General features: G+C 39.8%; 1 non-coding gene across 1 annotated transcript; it reads left to right on the top strand.

Moving 5' to 3' along the window:
- Positions 1-2608: 2608 nt before the first annotated feature.
- LOC112656840 (U12 minor spliceosomal RNA) lies at positions 2609-2755 on the top strand. The gene has a single exon (XR_003134703.1). It is a non-coding gene; the product is annotated as a U12 minor spliceosomal RNA (small nuclear RNA).
- The last annotated feature ends 5700 nt before the right edge of the window (positions 2756-8455 follow it).

The raw sequence follows: 8455 nt of genomic DNA, 5'->3' as shown, positions 1-8455 counted from the left end.
TTTCATGTGTTTCTTTCTTTCTTCTTTTCTTTCTTTCTTTTTTTCTTTAAGAGAGGAAGTAGAGGGGAAGGGTAGAGGGAAGAGAGAGTGGGAGAATCTTAAGCAGGCTCCACCCAGTGTGGGGCTCAATCTCACAACCCAGAGATCATGATCTGAGCTGAAATCAGGAGTCAAACACTTACCAACTGAGCCACCAGCCGCCTCTTTCATATCCTTCTTATTTTGCAGGACCGAAACTCTAACAACTTTGTGAGTACATCCCATTGGATGCTGCACACCTCTAAAGGTTCGGTCAGGCTCTGCAGTCACAAATCTGGTCATACTCATGACATTCCACAGCAGAAAAAGCCTCTTTCCAAGTATAACCTACAGTTCTAGGTGAGCACTTACTTGGTTCTGTTTGAGTCATGTGGGCACTTCTGAAATCATTTCTGTATCCGACTATGAGATATTTGGAATAGCCTATTTTGGGAAAGAGGCTTTCTTTTCCTTATATTCACCATAGGGGAAAACATACGTTTAATACTTAATATCTATATTTATAATCAACTAAACAAAAACATGAAAATGTATGTATGTGCATCTCATAGAAAGTTTTATGGTACATAAAATCATGATGTGAAAATATCTATATATTCTTTTTTTAAAGGACAGACATAGAATTTTTTTCAGATGTTGAATTTTAACAATTGCCTTTCAGAAATCATGAAGACGATCATATTATTTTTATGTGATTTATTAAAGTAAATTATATTTAAAAATGGTAAATTGTATTAGCTCCCCTAATATTCAAACTGTCATCACTAATATGAATCTGACCTGGAATCATGTGTTATTGCTTTAAAATATTAATAGAATCTTTTGGCTAATATTTTATTTTAATATATTGATAATTATAATTGAGATTCCCCTATAGTTTTATTTTCCATGAGTTTTCTTTGTCAGGTTTTGGTATTGTTAACTCTGATCTTTTTTTAAAAAGGAGAGTTTTTCTCCTTGCTATATGCTCTGGAATAATCCAAATTACACTGGAACAATCTGGAAAGTGGTAGGCAAAATCACCCATGTTAGAGAATGACCAGATTAATTTTTTTAGATTCTTAAATTTTCATTTTGTATTTTTAATAATCTTATTTAAATTCAATTTGCCAACATGTAGTATAACACCCAGTGCTCATCTCATCAAGTGCCCCCTTCAGTGCCCATCACCCAGTTATCCCAAACCCCCGCCCACCTCCCCTTCTGAAACCCTTTGTTTGTTTCCCAGTTAGGAGTCTCTCATGGTTTGTCTCCTTCTCTAATTTTTCCCACTCAGTTCCCCTCCTTCCCTTATAATCCCTTTCACTATTTCTTATATTCCACGTATGAGTAAAACCATATGATGATTGTCCTTCTCTGATTGACTTAGTTCACTCAGCATAATGCCCTCCAATTCTATCCATGTCAAAGCAAATGGTGGACATTCGTCCTTCCTGCTAGCTGAGTGATATCCTGTTGTATACATAGACCACATCTTTTTTTTTATGATTTATGTATGTATGTATGTATGTATTTATGTATTTACTTATGATATATATATATACATATATATATATAAGCACACACACATATATACATATATATATAGAGAGAGAGACAGACAGACAGACAGAGAGGCAGAGACACAGGAGGAGGGAGAAGCAGGCTCCATGTGGGAAGCCTGATGCGGGACTTGATCCCGGGACTCCAGGATCGTGCCCTGGGCCAAAGGCAGGCGCCAAACCGCTGAGCCACCCAGGGATCCCCAAACCACAGCTTCTTTATCTGTCATCTTTCAATGTACACCAAAGCTCCTTCCACAGTTGGGCTATTGTGAATATTGCTGCTATGAACATTGGGTGCAGGTGTCCAGCCATTTGACCGCATCTGTATCTTTGGGGTAAATCCCCAGCAGTGCAATTGCTGGGTCATAGGGTAGTGCTATTTTTAACTCTTTGAAGACCTCCACACAGTTTTCCAGAGCGGCTGCACCGGTTCACATTCCCACCAATGGTGCAAGAGGGTTCCCCTTTCTCCACATCCTCTCCAACATTTGTTGCTTCCTGTCTTGTTAATTTTAGCCACTCACACCAGTGTCAAGTGGTATTTCATTGTGGTTTGGATTTGTATTTCCCTGATGGCAAGTGATGTGGGACATTTTTCATGTGCTTGTCGGCCAAGAACTGTATCATCCTCTCAATAGATGCAGAGAAAGCATTTGACAAAATGCAGCATCCAATCCTGATTAAAACTCTTCACAGTGTAGGGATAGAGGGAGCATATCTCAAAATCATAAAAGCGATCTACAAAAAGCCCACAGTGAATATGACTCTCAATGTGGAAAATCTGAGAGCTTTCCCCCTAGATCAGGAGCACAAGGATGCCCCCTCCACCACTGTTGTCCAACGCAGTACAGAAGTGCTCGCCTCAGCAATCAGACAACAGAAGGAAACAAAGGGCATTCAAATTGGCAAAAAAGAAGTCAAACTCTCCCTCTTCGCAAATGACATGATACTGTACGAAGAAAACCCAAAGGACTCCACCCCAAGATTGCTAGAACTCATTTTGTATTTAAAGAAACCACTGTTGGATGCCTTAAACTACGAGTAAGGAAAACGACAATTTGGAGTGATGCCAGAATCCTCACTGCTAACGTGAGACAGTTTTGAGGGGGTAAAGGTTGCCTCTGAGGTGCCCTGCCTACTTCGTGGGATGCCTGGGAGTCGCCGTCTGCCCATAGGCCTCTGACGCTGGAGGAGTAGACTGGTATGAAGGTAATACACGAGGGTGAATGGGGAAAAAAGAAAGAAAGAGAGAAGGAAGGAAAGGAGGAAGGAACGGAGAACCATTGAATTCATCCTTTTAGTTCTGTCATTTAGTTCTGAAAAGTCTTTATTTCTTTTATGCTTTCTTTGGATTCATTTTGTTTGTTTGTCTAACTGGGTTGGCTGCTTCATTTACTGATGACATTCTTACCTGTTCCCTGCCACTCCGTGGAGTCCAGTGGGCTGCAGGGGGGTTCTGTATCCCCTAGCCCAGCCCAAGCACATAGATCTTTTTGTTCCATACTAGAAGTCATTGGCTTGTCCCATGGATGCTTCATTGCTTTGAAGAAGTCTGTGCTTTGCCAGCTTTTCCCAAAGTTCCCAGCTCTCTCCATGATTTGTTTATTTAGTGTTTTCTATTCTCCTCAAAGACTGAGTTGCCATTATTGTTTATTTTCCCTCGTGTGTTCGGTTCACTTCAAAGTGGAAGAAAAGAGGCGCCTTTGATCTACTATGTCATCCCAAATCTAATGTACTAATTATACAGGGTTTGATTTGGGCAACTATATTGTTAGCTGCTAATTTTTAACAAATTTATGCAATTTGTGGGATCAGCTACTTGCCACATCACTAGCTCAGACCAGTCCTCAGAACCATCATCCAAATTTTTATTTTTGACAAACTATTAGAAATAGCAAACAGACAATCCCAGTCTATTGCATTAATGATTTAAAACAATGCTTTTGTCTCCACAGAGCATTTCCTGAGTGAAGAGTTCTATATTCCTGGTGGCTCAGTGTTTCTGATGATTGGAGATGGAAGTGCCACCAGCAAAACATGGACGTCAATGAGCATCACCTGGAAAACGAAATGAGAGCCCTTTGCTTCTCTGTGGAACACAGATTTTATGGGCAAAGCCGGCCAACCTCACAGACTTATGAGTTGTTCGTACACTTTTCTAACTAAAATATACTCTTTGTGTCCCTTAAACTACAATATCATGTTCAGAATTTAAACTTGAGACAATATATACCTCCTCAGTCTCAAAATTCTCTCCCATTAGGCTGAGAGGACTTGAAATTAATGAAATTTAAGCTCTGAGAATGACCCACCACTCGGAGGTAGTAGTGACCATTTTATTAAAAACAGTTTGTCATTGTTAAGTGAAATGTCAAATTTTGGCTTGCAGTGGCAACACAGGGGCAGAGTAAGGAGACCTAGCTGTTTTTCAAGATCTCATTCTTCCCATTTAGTATTGTTATATTTTTTTGTGTGATACAAAAATGTGATTTTTTTGACCTACTTATAATTAATATATACGCCATCAGACAAAATGAATTACAAGGTGCTTCTAAAAGTTTTAAGAATATCGGAAATTTGGTGCAAAGAACTTTACTCTCATTTTCAAAGGAACATGCAGTGCTTTTTACAACCCCGAGAATGCCATTAATGTCAGTGAAATGATATTTTTATTATATGAGTCATAATTCTTGGTACTGTTTAACAGTGGAAAACTATTAATAACTTTAGGTTAATAGCATAGGTCTCTTCTTAGCTTCAAAAAAGTGATTTTGGAATTCTAAGTTACTGACTATTTCATGATGTGGTGACAGTCCAGTAATTCCACTAGCTCTACCTTTCTTCAGTAGACACTGTGATTTGTGTGTGGGTGTTGTCAGAGTTTTGTCATTCCACCAAAAGTTTCAAGAATAGGTTTCCTACATTGTCGTGAGACATTTTTCAGAAATGGAAGTACTTGTATTGACCAAATTCACAGCTTGTATTGATGAAGTCAGGAACAGTGATTGACTAATACTCTCCACGTAATTAATTTATAACCCATCAAAGGGATCCAATCACTTGTTTTGGGGTAGAATTGCTCCTTACTTGCTGGGACAAATATTATTAGCCCTACATGTACTCCTCCTTTCCCCACTTGCTACGTAGAATCCTCTATTAGCCAGGTCCCTTTCTCCCCATCGCCTTCTCTACATTCTAATCACGAAGGAGGAGAAGGCCACGCAGGCCAGGAAGCACGTTAGATTAAGCCACATGAAGAAAAGATTCTGACCAGAGGGAGAAAATGGTGCTTGGATTGGTGCTAAGAAGAGAGAAAGTGTTTGGTGTATGAGAGTTTCCTCAGCAGAATTAGGAAGCAGAAGGAGGGACTCAGCTGAGTTATGACTTTTAGTCCTTTTGATGTACTTGGAGATACACCAGCTAATAATAGACTTCCCTTTTCATTGCTGTTGGTTGTTGGATGGTGCTTCTTTATTCGTTTTTTATTTTTTAAAAATGAATGTTAAGGATTTTATTTATTTGAGAGAGAGAAAGAATGAGCAGGGGAGGAGCAGAGGGAGAGGGAGAAGCATAGAGCCCGACCTAGGGCTCAGTCTCAGGGCCCTGAGATCCTGACCTGAGCTGAAGTCCTATGCTTAACTGACTGAGCCACCCAGGCCCCCTCTTCTTCTTTAAACATGACCTCCTAGGCACCCCTGGGTGGCTCAGCAGTTGAGTGTCTGCCTTCGACTTAGGTAGTCATCCTGGGGTCCTGGGATTGAGTCCCACATTGGGCTCCCCATGGGGAGCCCTTCTGCCTGTGTCTCTGCCTCTCTCTGTGTGTCTCTCTGGAATAAATAAATAAAATCTTAAAAAGAAAAACACCTGACCTCCTAGAGTGGACCCTAAACACTGTGAAACCCCACCCCCACCCCCGTCATCATTATCCAAGGTGGCTCTCTATGGATCTAGAATGGAAATTTTAAGATGGCAGTGATTAAGAAACCACTATTTCCTTTTGAAACAACAATTTTTTAAATAAATACTTAAAGAGCAAAATATTTAGCATGCATTACTTTGCCCTGGACTGCTATTTGTCATGCTGCTGTGGTCTATGATTATCATATAATATGATAGGGATTCTTACTGTACTGACACTTGTATAACATTTCTGAATCATAGAAGCCTCTGGTTTTCAGTGGTATTTTTTGATAATTTTTTCTGGTTTTAAAATTGGCATTTGGGGGGAAAGTATAGAAGATATAAAAAAAGAAAGAAATGTTACTCATAATCTGACTTATTAGAGGTACTTGTTGCTAAACTCTTGGCTTACATTTGTGTATTCTTTTCATATGGCTAAATATGTAGAACTTTTTTTCAAAACAAACTGCATTTAAGGTTTTATATCCTATTTGTTTTTCTCTACTAATGTTGTTGAGGCTGGGAAATCTAGTTTTAATTCTATGAACCTAGCTGAATTTTTTTTTTTCTAAGAGAAGAAAGGGAGCCTGGATATTTGGGGCCAGCTAGCATTCTCTGTCACACAGGCTTCTAGCAGTGAAATACGGAGACAAAAGCTCCTTTGCCTTCTAGAAGGCCCTAGTATAGGTGGCCAGTGTGCTCCTCAGAAATGACCTCTTACTTAGTTCTCTCCACTAATGCACAAGACCGCCTAGCTCATCTGGCTTTTGCCGACATTTAGTACTATCATTGAAATGACTTGTTTGACAGTTTGATAGGAGAAAAAAACAAGTCATCACTATTTGCATTTTCATGCTTATTAGTAGGACTAAATTTTTTTCATGTGTTCATTGGCCATGTGCATTTCATTTCCTCTTTGTGAAGTGCCCTTTTATGTATTTAGCCCGTTTTTGATGTCTGTATTCAGTCATTTGGGGCATTATGCTGGTTGAAATGAGTATCTCTAGCAAGGAGAGAGAGGGTATTCTGTGTACGTGTGTGTTAAGGATTAAAAATGACTTTAACACAAACAACAGACTTCCTTAGGGTTGTAGAAAACCTTACTGAGAAACAACAAAATGGTAAAGTGTTATTTGGCTCCTTTATAACTTGGGAAACTCAAGCCTATATTGGTTTTATCAGGATGCAGCAGGCAAACCAAAAAGACTGGAAATCATACCCTCCACATGATTAACCATGGATCCTCTAAATTCTCAGAAAAGTAGTGGAGCAATGCCAGCTTATCTTTCCAATAAGAGCTACCCTTGGAGTCAGGCTGACAGCTGATCGTCCAGCGTGGTCAGTGGGCCCAGCGCTCAAGGGAAGGCTGTTTTGCGATGGGAGGGTGTCCAGAGCTCCCATCAAGTGCCCAGGATGGGAAGGACAAACACAAATGAGACTTGAGAAATGAAAGCTCTTCCTCCTTCTGCTGCTTGCATTTCTGCATCACTGTTAACCAGACGTCCTTCTGCCCCTTTGTAGTCAAATGTTCCAAGGGAATAAAAATCTCAGTGGGCTTTCAACATATGCTCTTTGGCCACAAGGTCAAGCATGTATTAAGTGACACGTCACTGTGTTCTAATGGTTGTCATAAGGAAGTGTGGTTGTGTCTTAATTTTAGAGACCTAAGTACCCGCACCCTACTACCTCAGCAGCAGGCAAGCCCTACCAACTTCCCAAGCTTTGTGGCAGGAAAATGGGGCTCACCAACCATAACTGGGTCTCGTTTGGTGGTTCCCAGGCAGGATCCCTCATAGTATGGTTGAGAATAAAGTACACTGTTCTGTTTGCTGTGGGCGATAGTGCACCAATCCAAGCAAACATTGACTTTTCTGGGGAATATGCATTTAATATAGAAGAATATTTCTGGAAGTGGGGTGGATCACTTGATACATTGGTTGATCACTCACAGGGTCATCCAATTTAAGCTGTGTCTACCCCAACCCACCATGTGATACAACTCCATGAGAGATGCCTGGGCTACACACAGTTGATAGTTGTTTATCCATTTCTAAAGGCAGCTGGCTGAGTTGGCTTTAAAATGGGTGATCTCTTGGGCAGCCCTGGTGGCCCAGCGGTTTAGCGCCGCCTTCAGGTGAGGGTGCCATCCTGGAGACCCAGGATGGAGTCCCATGTCAGGCTCCCTGCATGGAGCCTACTTCTCTCTCCGCCTGTGTCTCTGCCTATCTCTTTCTCTGTATCTCTCATGAATAAATAAATAAAATCATTTAAAAAAATGGGTGATCTCAACTGTGATTTGAATAGTAAATCATCACCTGGAATTTGCAAAGAAGTGAAAGAAAAGCTTTTATTTTTGATGGGTGTAACTTTCTAATTTCAGAGATGCCTTTTAATTCTTCTCTCTTCAATAATTTACAAGAATTAACTATTTGATGGTAAATTATATAGAATTATTGTCTTGGGATTTGGGGTGCACATGACTAAACACCCATCATTCTCATTAAACTGAGAAAGGCATTACACTTCTTCTAATCAGATAAATACTTCTGAAGCAAATAATCTCAGATTGCACTTTAGGCAGTATTTGCTATAGCACTGAAATGTTTCAATGGTGAACAAGTTTTGAATATCAGAGTATTTTCAATTTCTGCAATCTTACTACACACTAGGCCTGTAATGTCCCCAAACCTAATCTTTATTCTCCTGCCTCTTTTAGGCAGCAGAGCTGTGTCCTAGTTGATTAATAGATTAAGACTTGCAGAATATGGCTGCATTTCTCTGCTCTATTATTGACTTTTTTGTTCCCTCCTGACGTAAGCCATTTAATTTTTCAATCTCTATATCTCTATATAAAAAAGAGGTCACAGAGCACTTAGAAGAATTGCATTATTCTAGTGTTCTGGTGCTTGAATTATCAAAATTAAATCATATTAAATGACTTTGTGTAATTTTTTTTCTACATCTTAGAATAC

Source organism: Canis lupus, chromosome 37 (genome assembly GCF_003254725.2).
Source record: "Canis lupus dingo isolate Sandy chromosome 37, ASM325472v2, whole genome shotgun sequence".
Classification (NCBI taxonomy): domain Eukaryota; kingdom Metazoa; phylum Chordata; class Mammalia; order Carnivora; family Canidae; genus Canis; species Canis lupus.
This window is presented reverse-complemented; position numbering and strand designations above follow the sequence as displayed.